The sequence below is a fragment of the Bison bison genome, unplaced genomic scaffold (assembly GCF_000754665.1).
Source record: "Bison bison bison isolate TAMUID 2011002044 unplaced genomic scaffold, Bison_UMD1.0 scf7180017864217, whole genome shotgun sequence".
Taxonomy (NCBI): domain Eukaryota; kingdom Metazoa; phylum Chordata; class Mammalia; order Artiodactyla; family Bovidae; genus Bison; species Bison bison.
Window position 1 is genome coordinate 1,621,790 of NW_011494789.1, and position 14,262 is coordinate 1,636,051.

General features: G+C 39.9%; 2 pseudogenes; one reads left to right on the forward strand and one right to left on the reverse strand.

The window, feature by feature from the left end:
* Nucleotides 1-965: 965 nt before the first annotated feature.
* On the reverse strand, nucleotides 966-1,212 carry LOC104992564 (annotated as a pseudogene).
* A 10,930-nt stretch (nucleotides 1,213-12,142) lies between these two features.
* Nucleotides 12,143-12,901, forward strand: LOC104992527 (annotated as a pseudogene).
* Nucleotides 12,902-14,262: the final 1,361 nt, after the last annotated feature.

The window sequence follows — 14,262 nt, forward strand, 5'->3', positions numbered from 1 at the left end:
TATATATAGGTCTTTAGTTTCTTTAGGTAGATATATTCCTAAGTATTTTATTCTTTCCGTTGCAATGGTGAATGGAATTGTTTCCTTAATTTCTCTTTCTGTTTTCTCATTGTTGGTGTATAGGAATGCAAGGGATTTCTGTGTGTTGATTTTAGATCCTGCAACTTTACTATAGTCATTGATTATTTCTAGTAATTTTCTGGTGGAGTCTTTAGGGTTTTCTATGTAGAGGATCATGTCATGTGCAAACAGTGAGAGTTTTACTTCTTCTTTTCCAATTTGGATTCCTTTTATTTCTTTTTCTGCTCTGATTGCTGTGGCCAAAACTTCCAAAACTATGTTGAATAGTAATGGTGCAAGTGCCAGCCCATTAGTTTTGCATTCTTCTGAGATGCCCATTAGCAACAGCTTTCTGAACACAGAACAGCTCAAGTCAGACCCAGGCCTTTTTTTCCCTGGTTTTAAATTTTTTTATTTGCATATTTTAAAAAGTGTACATTATAATAATTAAAATCCTTTGAACAAAACAGTGGCATTGTGATTACACTTGCATTTTACCAGGAATTCTCTGGCCATCCAGTGGTTAGGACTCCATGCTCTCACTGCCAAAAGTCTAGGTCCTATCCTCAGTCAAGGAACTGGGATGCCACATGCCCTGAGGCTAAAAAAAACAACCCTACATTTTATAGCTTTCAGGACACCTTGCACCAACTTGGTTTTTACTCTAGGTTTCACTGTTGTCCTATTCAGCTTTTTGTTTCACCAACAGCAAGACAGGCAGATGAGGGGCCTGGCCTGACTTTCATTGCCAGCAGTTCTTCATTTTTTGGTGTGAAAAGGGGCAGTGTTGTCACTTAAACTTGATCCAACCTCTTTGCATCAAATGAAGGAAAACAGCTATAAGAAGTCAAACAAGAAGGCAATGCTTGTGGAATGTACAGTTCATATTGGTGGCTCCTGCCTTGTTATGACTCTCTTGCTTGCTTCTCCTGTTCAAGCATTTCCTTTGCAGGCAGAGGATTTTTCTTTCTTGTGCTTCTCTCTTCTTCAGGTTTGACTTGTTGCATTTCTCAAGGTCAGCCATACCAAGTTTGTCGGACATGGTTTCAGAGGAAGCAGAGCAAGGCGTATGAGTGAGTGGAGTCTGGTTTGAGCAGTGGCTGCCCAGAGTCTTAGTCTGGTTATTGGACCCAGTCCAGCTCCAGCCAGCATTTCCCACTGTGGACTCTGGGGAGAGTCTGGGAAGAATGGGGAAAGCTTCCAAACAAATTGGGAATGGTGGCAAGTCAATTAGATCAGGATCCTGATGTAAAGACGGTGGAGCTCAGAACTGAGAGGAATTTATCCATGGCCCTTGGACATGGCAGGAAAGATCGAGAACTCTTAAGGGTTCAAGGGATGCCATGTCTGTGTTTCTTGTTACTGAAGCTGCTGGAAAGTCAAAGTGTTAGTCACTCAGTCATGTCCAACTCTTTGCAACCCCATGGACTGTAGCCCACCAGACTTCTCTGGCATGGACTTCTGTTCCCTTCTCCAGGGAATCTTCCTGACTCAGGGATCAGACCCATGTCTCCCTCATTGCAGGCAGATTCTTTACCATCTGAGCTGCCAGGGAAGCTGCTGAAAGTCTCCTTCAATCCCAGCACTGCCACCAAAACTATTTTTTTAAAAAATTCAACTGAGCAAATTTAAAGATCAAATTGGCTTTATTCAGTAATAATGAATCAGGCAGGATCCTATCTAGCAAATAGAAAACAGTTCTGCTAAGCAGCAGAAGAGGTGTTTATAGACAGAAAAGGATATAGAAATGGAAATTTCTAGCAAAGAGTGGATAGATTGAGATTTAGGTCAAGCTCCTTTGGGGGACAGAAGGGGTCTTGAGGGATTGCCTCACTTGTGCTGACCTGGAAATTCCAGACTAACCAGTTAAAATTACATTCTTGGAGGAGGTTGAAACTGCCATTAAGCTAGGTATTAAATCATTTGCTGACATGGGGCTTAGTACAAATGATGCCATTTGGGGCCTGTTAACTTCTTTATCAAGTGTAGTAAATGGGAATCTAAATGAAGGAGAAGCTGAAATTCTTTATACTGCTTTTATAATTTTTCTAGAGTTGCAATACCAAAATATAAAGCTATTTACAACAACAACAACAACTTGCCTAGGGCTTCCCTGGTGGTTCAGTGGTAAAGAATCCACCTGCCAACACAGGAGACATGGGTTCAATCCTTGGTCTGGAAAGATTCCACATGCCAAGGAAGAACTAAGCACCATAACTATTGAGCCTGTGCTCTGGAGTCCAGGAGCTGCAGCTACTGAAGCCTGGGTGCCCTGAAATGAGAAGCCTGCCCACTGCAATTAGAGTAGTAGTCTCTGCTCTCTGAAACTAGAGAAAAGCAACTAGAGAACAATCCATGCAGCTATGAAGACCCAGCACAGCCAAAAATAAATAAATAAATAAAATCATTTTTTTAATTGCCTAAAAAAGCAAACAAATATTTGTGAGCTCAAAACTAATTCTCATAAGAAAGGAAAGAACAGACACTTGAAGTTCCAAATTAAGACATTTTAAAATGGTGCTGAGAAAAAGATTTAAATTAAAAAAAAATCATTCTATTCATCTAATCATTTTTATTGAGCTCCACCATGCAGCAGGGATTGTGTCAGGTGCTGGACTAGATGTCAAGATGAATAAGATATGAGCAATAGTGAAAGAGACAGAGATGCATAAACGTGATTAAGAACTACAGCCAAGGTGATACAAGGAATCCACACATTAATCATGTACTCTGATCAAAAGATATGGCAATTAGTGGTGTTAAGTTAAACAAGGTGGATATTAGAATGTGGTGGCTCTAATGCCTTAGCAGACTATGTTAAGTGTCAGTGAAAAAATGTTGCCTGCCATATCAGTAAACAAAGGATGCTGCAACCATTAGGCCACCACATTACAGCCGCCTTCAATGGAAAGCCCTGAGAAAACTCAGGATGGAAACAGGATGCCTGCAGTCAAGCTGTCAATCACTGCAGTCATCCCCAAGGATGCACCTTAAGGAGGCTCAGGATGCACCTTAAGGAGGCTCAGGATGGGAAAACTCAGGATACTGGGCCCAGATAGCTGAGAAGCGTATCAAAGGAATGAGTTCCATGAGTTTCAACTTTTCATCCTCCCCACCCCTCCCCGCCCCACACACATAGTAAAGTTCTAAATTCCTTGACTAGAGATATCTGATTTTCTTTAATTAATAGTAATTTTTTGATGTTTCAAGAACCTGACCTTGGTCGCGAAAACATCTATATATTCTGGCTCCTCCCTTACCTCTTTGGAGTAGTCCCTCAAAGCAATCTGAGAGTCCTGTCTCCCAGGCTTGAAGTCCTGAGAATGTCCATCAAATAAAACATAACTCAACTTTTATGCAGAGAAGGCAATGGCACCCCACTCCAGTACTCTTGCCTGGAAAATCCCATGGACAGAGAAACCTGGTAGGCTGCAGTCCATGGAGTCACAAAGAGTCAGACACGACTGAGCGACTTCACTTTGACTTTTCCCTTTCATGCATTGGAGAAGGAAATGGCAACCCACTCCAGTGTTCTTGCCTGGAGAATCCCAGGGACGGGAGAGCCTGGGGCCTGCCGTCTATGGGGTTGCACAGAGTCGGACACGACTGAAGCAACTTAGCAGCAACAGCAGCAGCAGCAACTTTTATGTTGTATATCTTTTTTTTTTCAGTCAACAGACTACAATCTAAGCTTGTACATGTCTCTATGTTAGGAAATCAAAACCTAAGGACAACCAATCACAAGCAATTAGTCTTTTCCAAATAATACACTGAGCTGTAGCCAATCAAATAAGTTCGTTGCTTTGCTTCCACCTTTTCCTTATAAAATCTTTCCTCTAACCTCTGTCAGGGGAGTGCTCCTAACCAGTTCTGGTTTGTTGTTGCTTCATTTGATTCAGTTTTTGCTCAAAGGAACTCAACATTTTGAATAAACCTCAATTTATCTTTTAACACAGGTAAAATACAAAAAGAAAAAACCAGGAAGACATGGCTGAGTCCAGAAACTGGACAAACACTTCTATGGGCCAGACGCTGAAGCAGTGAACAGGGCTGATAGGAATAGGCTCTGGGCCTGGAAACAGGCACTGTGACCAGAGTTGGGACATTGCCAGGAAAAGTTGACTAAAACCAAGCCCTATTCAAGTGGGAGGGATGGGGGTGGGGAGAGAAGAGGGCCTGCCCTGAGCCAAGCTCACACCTAGCAGCCAGGGCCTGGTGGAGATCCTCCCAACAGTGAAAAGAAGTTAAAAAAAAAAAAAAGAACTTGGAATCAGGCAATTAGAAAAGTTTAAGATTGAGAAGATGGATAATTATGAACACTCACATTGTCTTAGGTGCTTTACACAAACTAACTTCTTTAATTCTCTCACAACCCTATGAGGAAATTACTGGGGTACAGTGAGCTTAATCAGCTTGCTAATAAGCAGCAGAACTGGTTTTTCCATGCCCTCCTCCAGGGCATCTTCAGGACCAGGGATCAAACCTGCATCTCTTCCATCTCCTACATGGGTAGGTGGGTTCTTTACCACTAGTGCCACCTGGGAAGCCCCTTCAGCATCACAGTTTCTCCTTAAAGCAGAGTGGTAGGAAATCTAGCTCGCCTCCCCTTTCACTCTGAGTTAAAATGTCTTGTGTGTGCTTGTGCTAAGCTGCTTCAGTCGTGTCTGACTCTTTGCGACCTTATGGACTGTTGCCAGCCAGGCTCCTCTGGCCATGTGATTCTCCAGGCAAGAATACTGGAGTGGGTTAGGAGATCTTCCCCACCCAGGGATTGAACCCATGTATCTTTTGTCTCCTGCATTGGCAGGCAGGTTCTTTACCACTAGCGCCACCTGGGAAGCTCAAAAATGTCTTGGGTTCTATTAAATATCTTATTCTGGATAGGAGTACAATGAGTAATTACTACTTAAAAAAATCAATTTCATGATGTGCATTTTTCATACTTTCATCTGAAAGTTTCTCAGAATTTCTGGTGGCCAGGAGCTTTCTGTGAGGCAGCTCTCCTTGATAGATCAGAAGAATGAGGATCAGAGGCATGAAGAAAACCCTGAATACATTTTAAGAAGTGGAGGCATCATCTATGCTCTAACTGGCACCAATGTGATGTGAAAAAATTTGGACATCAGTGTCTGAATCGAAAAAAGTGAAGAAATTCTAGGAACACCATTGACTTTTATGTATATACAGAGTAATACATGGTAAAACTTATGCCTACGTCAAAAGAACTGTTTTTAATAAGTACTTTAATAAAATAAAAATAATATGTGAACAAAGCATTATGGCAAGGTTTACTTCGCAGGCTTGTTTTTTCTTTTTTTCCCATAAATGGCACTACACAAAATAATGTTGCCTCCTCCTGCATTTCATAAAATATGATATATTACTTTTACTCATTTCATATCTCCCAGCTAGAAGCTGTTTCTGTGACACTATCTTTGATCCCCCAGTATTAACCCAGGGCAGAAATGAACCCCAAATTACCTTTCAAAGATCTGCAGTGACCGATACGGAAGACTTCAAAGGAGAAAATTTCAATTATTAATTATCCCTGGGGAGGGAGGAAGAGAAAGAAAGGAACAGAATGAAACCAAACCTTGAGAGTAACTATAATGTTTTATATACTGAAAAAAAAATTCTGAAGCAGATAATGCAGAATCTTAAGAATTCTTGGACTTCTCTGGTGGCTCAGTGGTAAAGAATCCACCTGCCAGTGTAGGAGACACGGGTTCGATCCCTGATCTAGGAGGATCCCACATACCGAGGAGTAACTAGGCCCATTTGCCACAACTATTGAGCTTGTGCCCTAGAGCCCAGAAGCTGCAACAATTGAGCCCGTGTGCTACAGCTGTTGAAGCACGAATTCCCTAGAGCCCATGCTCCGTAACTAGAGAAGCCACCGTAATGAGAAGCCTGAGCAGCACAACTAGAGCGTAACCCTCACTTGACACAACTAGAGAAAAGCCCAAGCAGCAACAAAGACCCAGTACAGCCAAAAATAAATGCATTAATTCAATTATATATATATTTTAAAAGAATTATTTAAATGCTATAGTGGGTATATTCATGTAATATTATTCCCTGTTCTTATTTTTACATCTGAACTCTTTCACAATAAAAATACAAAATTGAAAGAAAAATAAATAAAATACTGTAGAGCCCTTTCCTATCAGAGTGGAAAGAGTATTCAAAAGAAAGTGTTATGACTTCGTGCTTGATTTTTGCTTTTCTATGAAGCCTTGGAAGCTGTTGACAGACATAGTTTTACATGAGTGTGATATCGGAAAGGGCTCTGGGAGTTAGGCGGACTGACATGGAATCTGGCAGAAATGGCACAAATAATCCTTAAGTATGAAGGAAGGTGGATATGCTGGGTCTGAGGTACCAAGTGTTCTTCCATAAGCTTCAAAGAGATTCTAAGGCATGACTCCAGCAAATGTTTCCCAAGATTGCTTTGTTTGTTTTGCTTTTTAAAATGCACTTCTTTTTCAGGTAACTTGGAAGAGATGGAGATGTTACCTGGACTCTAGTAAATGAGTCAGATATGTGAGGATGGAGAAACTGACTCTAGATCAATGAGAGGCTGTCTAATATTAATATGAAGGGAGAATCAGAACCACAGTCAGGAAATCTGGTTCCAAGTCCAGGTCTACAGTTAACTAGCTAGGAGGCATCTATAATTTTCATCACATATAAAGTAAGGATATAGTGATTTCCTTGGTGGTCCAGTGGTTAAAACCCTGTTTTCATTGTAGAGGGCATGGGTCGGGGAACTAAAATCCCATATGCCACATGGTGGCCAAAGAATAAATAAATAAAAAGTAAGATGAGATAAATTTTGGCAACATGCGCTGCATTCCATGGGGTCACAAAGAGTCGGACATGACTGAGCAACTGAACGACAACCTCTAAGGTGATTGTTGGCATTATCATGCTATATCTACCTTTCAGTGTTTTTATATTCTTAAATACATTAGCGAAGCCTATCAATAAATATCTTTCCCTCCTAAGATTACCCAGTAATAAATGAAAAGTTAAACACCTCAATTCTGGGTTGAAAGCAATTTGTTTCTGCCTTTTGAATTAGCTTTGACATAATCATTAGGTTTGCCTTTGAGAAATGATGCAAAAATCTTCTGAGATGACAATCCCTCATCCTTAGAAATTATGTTTAGTAATTTCTTTTTACTAATTACTTTTTATATCTTAAAACTTCATTAAGAGACTTCTGAAGACCTCTATGTAGAGAAGAAAACATCTGAATAAGTATCATGAAAGAGAACCTGAGGAGATAGTTAGGGTAAGGAAATGAATTCACTTGTTCGTGTATTGAGTCTTCACCATAGGAAATAACAACTTAATGAATGACTGTGGTAGAAACCAATAATGGTCCTTAAGTGTCCATTGTCTCCTTCCTTTTATTAAAATATAACTGCTAGAGCTTTAGCTGGGAAATTGGCCTCCCAGCTACTAATTGCTTTTTTCAGCCTCCTTTGTGCCCAACTGTTGAGTCTGGCCAATGAATACAAATGTAAGTAATAAGAGCAACTTTTAAGTCTTATCCTTTAAAAAATGAAATCGCATGCACTTTACTCTCTTTGGTTTTCCTGCAGCTGAAATGCAGACATGGGGCTAGCGAAGCAGCATTGACTTCATGAAGAACAGGTACTGTAGGATGACAATGATGGAACAAGACGAAAGGACCCTGGGTCCCTGAATGACTTAATGAAGCTTAGTCACTCTATCAAGACTGCTACCACTCACCTGTGGACCTTATATGAGAGAGAAATTAAAATCTATCTTGTTTCAGCTCTAAAGCTGTGGATTTCATTGTTGTAGTAGCTGTGCCCAGATTAATGCAATGACTTGAAAGGAACTCAAGTTTTTAACAGAAGTCCTAGAGGAAATGGTAACTTAACTCAAGGATCTATGACTGTCAATAAGACAAGGGACAAATACTAGCTTGAATCTAAACAAGGAGAAGCAATCAGATAAACCCATATTGGAAGGCATTCTGCACAACAACTTAACTGGATCATTAAAAATTGTCAGTGTCATCCCAACTGGCATTAAATGACATGCATGTTCATGGTTTTATTATGAAGACCAAGGGCTACAGGCATTAAAAACTGGATTTTGGAGCACATGACAAATGATAATCATCATGGCTGGGGAAAAGTATGTTTCTAAGAATGTAACCATGGACAGAGTTTGCAATTTGTTTCTCCTCTAGAATCCCTTTGAAAAGATTCTTTGGTATTCAGAATTTTTAAATGACAGAGATATATTTATAATGTTGATCTAGTGTATCTCTAACACTGTTCCTCATTCTCAGGATTTTTTTTTAAATTCCTAATCACTGGAAACGTCTATAAGCAAAAACAATAATTGTTACATAGATTCTATTCAAGAACTAGTTATTAATTTTTTTAGACCAATGGAGTAATAATCTGGCTAGATCCAGTAATCAATATGATTGTTTTTCTAGATGATGCTGATCATAGCCAACCAACTTTGGAAGTGAAACAGAATGTACTTTATAAAGGATCAGCAAAATTCTTTGACTCAATAGTACTAAAAATAAACATTTTAAATATAAAAAGTTGTCAGTGTCATAAAAGATAAAAAGAGGCTGGAATACCAAAGCCCAAGGAAATAGGACAAGTAAATGCAATATGTGATCCTTGATTAAACCCTAAATCTAAATATATATGTATATATATATATATATATATACACACACACACATATATATACCTACACATATATAGTCATATATATGACATTATTAATATAACTGGAGAAATTAGAATATAAAATGCATGTTGAAAAATAAGAGTATCAGTGTTACATTTCTTGAGTATTGCCATTATATAGTGATTATGTAGAATAACATAGGAAATATATGCTGAACTATTTAGGGGTGAGGTGATTAATATCTGAAACTTATGTCCAAATGATTCAGTAAGCTAATAATAATTGTAGAAATAATCATTTGTACATATGGCCAAATATTAATAATTCATGAATCTAGCTGAATCTAGGTGGAGAGTATATGAAGGCTCTTTGTAATGTTCTCACAATATTTCTGTAAATCTGAAATTTTGTTTTAATAAAATGTTGGAAAATAACTAGTAGAAAACACACATTACTGTCTTTAGACATTAAGGTAAGGAAAATATTCTTAAATTGATAAGAAAGGATTGATATATTTTACTATGTTAAAATTAAAGAGTTCTGCTCATTAAAAAAAGCCTAATCTTGTTTAGTACATTTTGTTAATTTTTATTAACCATCTGAGTCTTCCCTTCAGAGCTGTAGATTCTGTGGAGGCATGGTTTTTTTTGCATTTTTTTTTTTTACTGGTTTATTCCTAGTTCCTACATTGGTGTTAGCACATAGTAAGCAGTCAAATATATGATAACCTGGTTACTAAAGAAATAAATGAATGAATTATACAGTTAAATTCTAATATTAATTAGTAATCCTTTCTAGCCAAATTATAAAGCACTATGGTTCAGTGGACTTGATTAAGGTCTCTTTTGACCAACAATTCTGGAACCCCAGACAACATATTAAAAAGCAGAGGCATCACTTAGCTAACAAAACTCTGTATAGTCAAAGCTAGGGTTTTTCCAGTAGTCATGCATCAGTAAGAGTTGGACCATAAAGAAGGCTGAGTGCCGAAGAATTGATATTTTCAGATTGTGATGCTGGAGAAGACTCTTGAGAGTCCCTTAGACTGCAAGGAAATCAAGCCAGTCAATCCTAAAGGAAATCAACCCTGAACTAGATTGGACTGATGCTGAAGCTGAAGTCATTGAAAGGATGGTCATTGGAAGGACTGATGCTGAAGCTGAAGCTCTGATCCTTTGTCCATCTGATGTGAAGAGCTGACTTATTGGAAAAGACCCTGATGCCAGAAAAGATTGAGGGTAGGAGGAGAAGAACGCAACAGAGGATGAGATGGTTGGATGGCATCATCGATTCAATGGACATGAGTTTGAGCAAATTCCAGGAGATGGTGAAGAACAGGGAGGTCTGGTGTACTACAGTCCATGTGGTCACAAAGAGTCAGACATGACTGAGTGACTGAACAATAACAACTAAATTATGTCATTTAATCCTATCACTTAATCTTGAAAATTGCTCTGGTGACAGATTGTCTGGACTCAAATTCTAGTACTCTCATTAATTAACTACAGAACAGTGATCATATACAAGTCACATAAATTCACTAAGCCACAATTTTCCTATCTTTAAAACTGGGGGAAATGATAGTAACCACTTCCTAGGGTTGTTCTCAATAGTAAATAAAATCATATACATAAAACAAAGTGTTGGGCTCATGCAGATACTCAGCTGATATAAGCTGCTGGGCTGATGTAGCTTAGAGTACTGGATCTTGCCCTTCCCAGCTCCCCATCATCACCTATCCTGTTTCCACTGCATGTTTGATGCTCCAGTCACTGTGAACCTCTTTCCCCTGAATATCCATGCTCTCTCTCTCCTATAGGTCATTTCATATGCTACTCCCAGGACCTAGAACATCCTTCCTCTAATTTCTTATCTAATTGCTATCATTGTGCATATCTAATCTCAGAAATCTTTGCTTTGGTGGATAAGTTCCCTACTTCCTTTTTTTAATTAATTAATTTTTAGTGGAGTATAGTTGCTTTACAATGTTGTGTTAGCTTCTTGTTGTTCAGTCACTAAATCCTATCTGCCTTTTTGCAACCCTGTGAACTACAGCATGCCATGCCTTCACTATCTCCCAGAGCTTGCTCAAACTCATGCCCATTGAGTCAGTATGCTATCCAACCAACTAATCCTCCTGCCCTCAATCTATCCCAGCATCAGGCTCTTTTCCAATGAGTCGGCTCTTCCCATCAGGTGGCCAAAGGATTGGAGGAGCTTCAGCATCAGTCCTTTCAATGAATATTCAGGGTTGATTTCCTTTAGGATAGACTGGTTTGATCTCCTTGCTGTCCAAGGGACTCCCAAGAGTCTTCTCCAGTACCACAATTTGAAGCATCAATTCTTGTACTGCACAGCAAAAGTGAATTGGCCATATATATACATATATCCCCACCCTTTTGGACTTCCCTCCCATTTAGTACACCACAGTGCATTAAGTAGAGTTCCCTGGGCTATACAATATGTTCTCACCAGTTATCTAGTTCTCATCCTTTGTTTAGTGTAGGCAATCCTCACCCTCATATAATTTCCTCATGGCCAGACACTACTGAATAAGAACTCAATGTGTATTAAATGAACGAATTGCAGCACATCCCCAACATACCTACACAGGTATGTTGCACATTCCTAAAGTGTTCTATGGAGAAGCTGAAAGACTAGCAGAAACTTAAGAGTTGCTAAAGAGTGTTTTCCTTCCTTCTCATTTATTCTCTGGGCTAATACTGATCCTTCTCTGTCATGTCCTTGGGTTAGAGAGAACCATTCATTTGCTCCTTGACCAATCTTCATGTACAGGTCTCCTCCCTGACTTGAAAAAAATATATAGATTAGGTTTTCAGTGACTTTAAGCAGACTTCCTTGACAAAGAATACTCAGCAAAACTTTCCTGCCCACACTCAAAGCAGGATAGTGCAGCTCCAGGATTTGGACTGTTGGAAAGCTAACAATAATTCAGCACGTGCGACTGTTTTGTTCCTTGGTGAACCACAGAGCCTGGCACCTGGGCTGATAATGTCTTATTAATATGAAGTATGAGTATCCACGGCATGCAAGAGTAAAGAATGATTTGCCTTCTAGCACTGTTACCTTGACAGGAGGTGTCTTTGAAGATGACCTCTTGCCTAGAGAGGTAGAAAAACATTGGCAAGACAAAGTGTTTCCCTCCAGGCACTCTGTTCCCTCTACTGCCCTCTTGGCTTGATTTCTATTCCTTGTATTATGAACAGGTTGTCCTCCCTCCTGTCTGCGTAGAGCTGCTGTCACCTCTGTCCAGATTGCCTTCCAGGGCAGACACCCAAGCTTCAAGGACTCACAGTCAGTACTGAGACCATCCTATCCCCCTGTGGCTCAGCAGTAAAGAATACACCTGTGTCCTCTTTCCCAGCTGGAACCATGGAGGGTGGAGAAGAGAAGAAAAAGAAGGTTCCTGCTGTGCCAGAAACCTTTAAGAAAAAGCGGAAGAATTTCGCAGAGCTTAAGATCAAGCAACTGAGAAAGAAGTTTGCCCAAAAGATGCTTTGAAAGGCAAGGACGAAGCTTATCTATGAAAAAGCTAAGCATTACCACAAGGAATACAGGCAGATGTACAGAACTGAAATTTGAATGGCTAGGGTGGCACGAAAAGCCGGAAACTTCTATGTACCCGCGGAACCCAAATTGGCATTTGTCATCAGGATCAGAGGTATCAACGGTGTGAGCCCAAAGGTTCAAAAGGTGCTGCAGCTCCTTCGCCTCCGGCAGATCTTCAACGGCACCTTTGTGAAGCTCAACAAGGCGTCAATTAACATGCTGAGAATTGTGAAGCCATACATTGCGTGGGGGTACCCAAATCTGAAGTCTGTAAATGAGTTGATCTACAAGCGTGGTTATGGCAAAATCAACAAAAAGCGAATTGCCCTGACAGACAACTCATTGATTGCTTGATATCTTAGGAAATATGGAATCATCTGCATGGAGGATCTAATTCATAAGATCTATACCATTGGAAAACATTTCAAAGAAGCAAACAACTTCCTGTGGCCCTTTAAATTGTCTTCTCCACTAGGTGTAATGAAGAAAAAGACCACCCATTTTGCAGAAGGTGGAGATGCTGGCAACAGGGAAGACCAGATCAACAGGCTTATTAGAAGGATGAACTAAGGTATCTACCAGGATTATTTTTGTAATCTGGCTAATAAACAATTGAAACAAACAAACAAACAACAATAAAAAAAAGAATACACCTGTGATGCAGGAGACTTCGGTTTGATCCCTGGGTTGGGAAGATCCCCTGGAGAAGGAAATGGCAACCCACTCCAGTATTCTTGCCTGGGAAATCCTATGGGCAGAGGAACCTGGAGGACTATAGTCCACGGGGTCACAAAGAGTCAGACACGATTGAGCAACTGAGCATGCTGCACATATGTGTATCTGAGGTGGGGAATCACAGATTCACTTGGACCTGAGCTTTGCTGACTTTGATGGTCTATATATCTGAGGGGTATGAAGCTGGTCTTCTCACAGTGAGTTTGTGAGGGTAAACAATAACAAGCAAGTCACCTAAACTGAACAAAATACCAAAGACAAAATGCTGCAGAAGAGAATATAGATGTTAGAGGCAGACAAAGTGATTTTTAGCCAGAAACTGACCAAAATGTCATATTGTATCATCTATCCTATTATTCTAATTGTTTCATCAGGGTTTATAGAGGCAGAAAATTCTTACATTTGATTCAGTTGAAGAAACAATTAATAAGCAACAACTGTATGACAGTAATCCGTAACAACTGTAGAAGAGAAAATAATACAAAGCCTGGTGCTGCCTTTGACAAATAAGAAACAACACAAAGAACCGCTACTCTAGTCATAATCCCATCTTTATCAGTCCATTTACAAAAACTCTTTTTCTCTCCTTAGAGTTTATCTATTTCATATGTTTGTGTGTGTGTGTGTGTGTGTGTGTGCTGTCATTCAGTCATGTCCAACTCTTTGCAACCCCATGGACTGTAGCCTGCCAGACTCTTCTGTCCATGGGGATTCTTCATGCAAGAATACTGGAGTGGGTTGCCATGCCCTCCTCCATGGGATCTTCCCAAACCAGGAATTGAACCCAGGTCTGTATTTCAGGTGAATTCTTTACCATCTGAGCCACCAGAGAAGCCCAAGAATACTGGAGTTGGTAGCCTATCCCTTCTCCAGGATATCTTCCCAACCCAGGACACATAGATATAGATATAGATAGATAGATATACAGGCTTCCCAGGTAGCTCCGTGGTAAAGAATCCACTGGCCAATGCAGAAGACATGAGTTCAATCCCTGGGTGAGGAAAATCCCCTGGAGAAGATAATAACAACCCATTCCAGTATTCTTGCCTGGGAAATCCCATGGACAAAGAAGCCTGATGGGCTACAGTCCATGGGGTTGGAAAGAGTCAGACACAACTGAGCAACTAAACAACAACAAAAAGAAACAATAACACTATAGTAGACTTCACAGGTCTTAGATGATGACTGTTCCCCAATAGATGA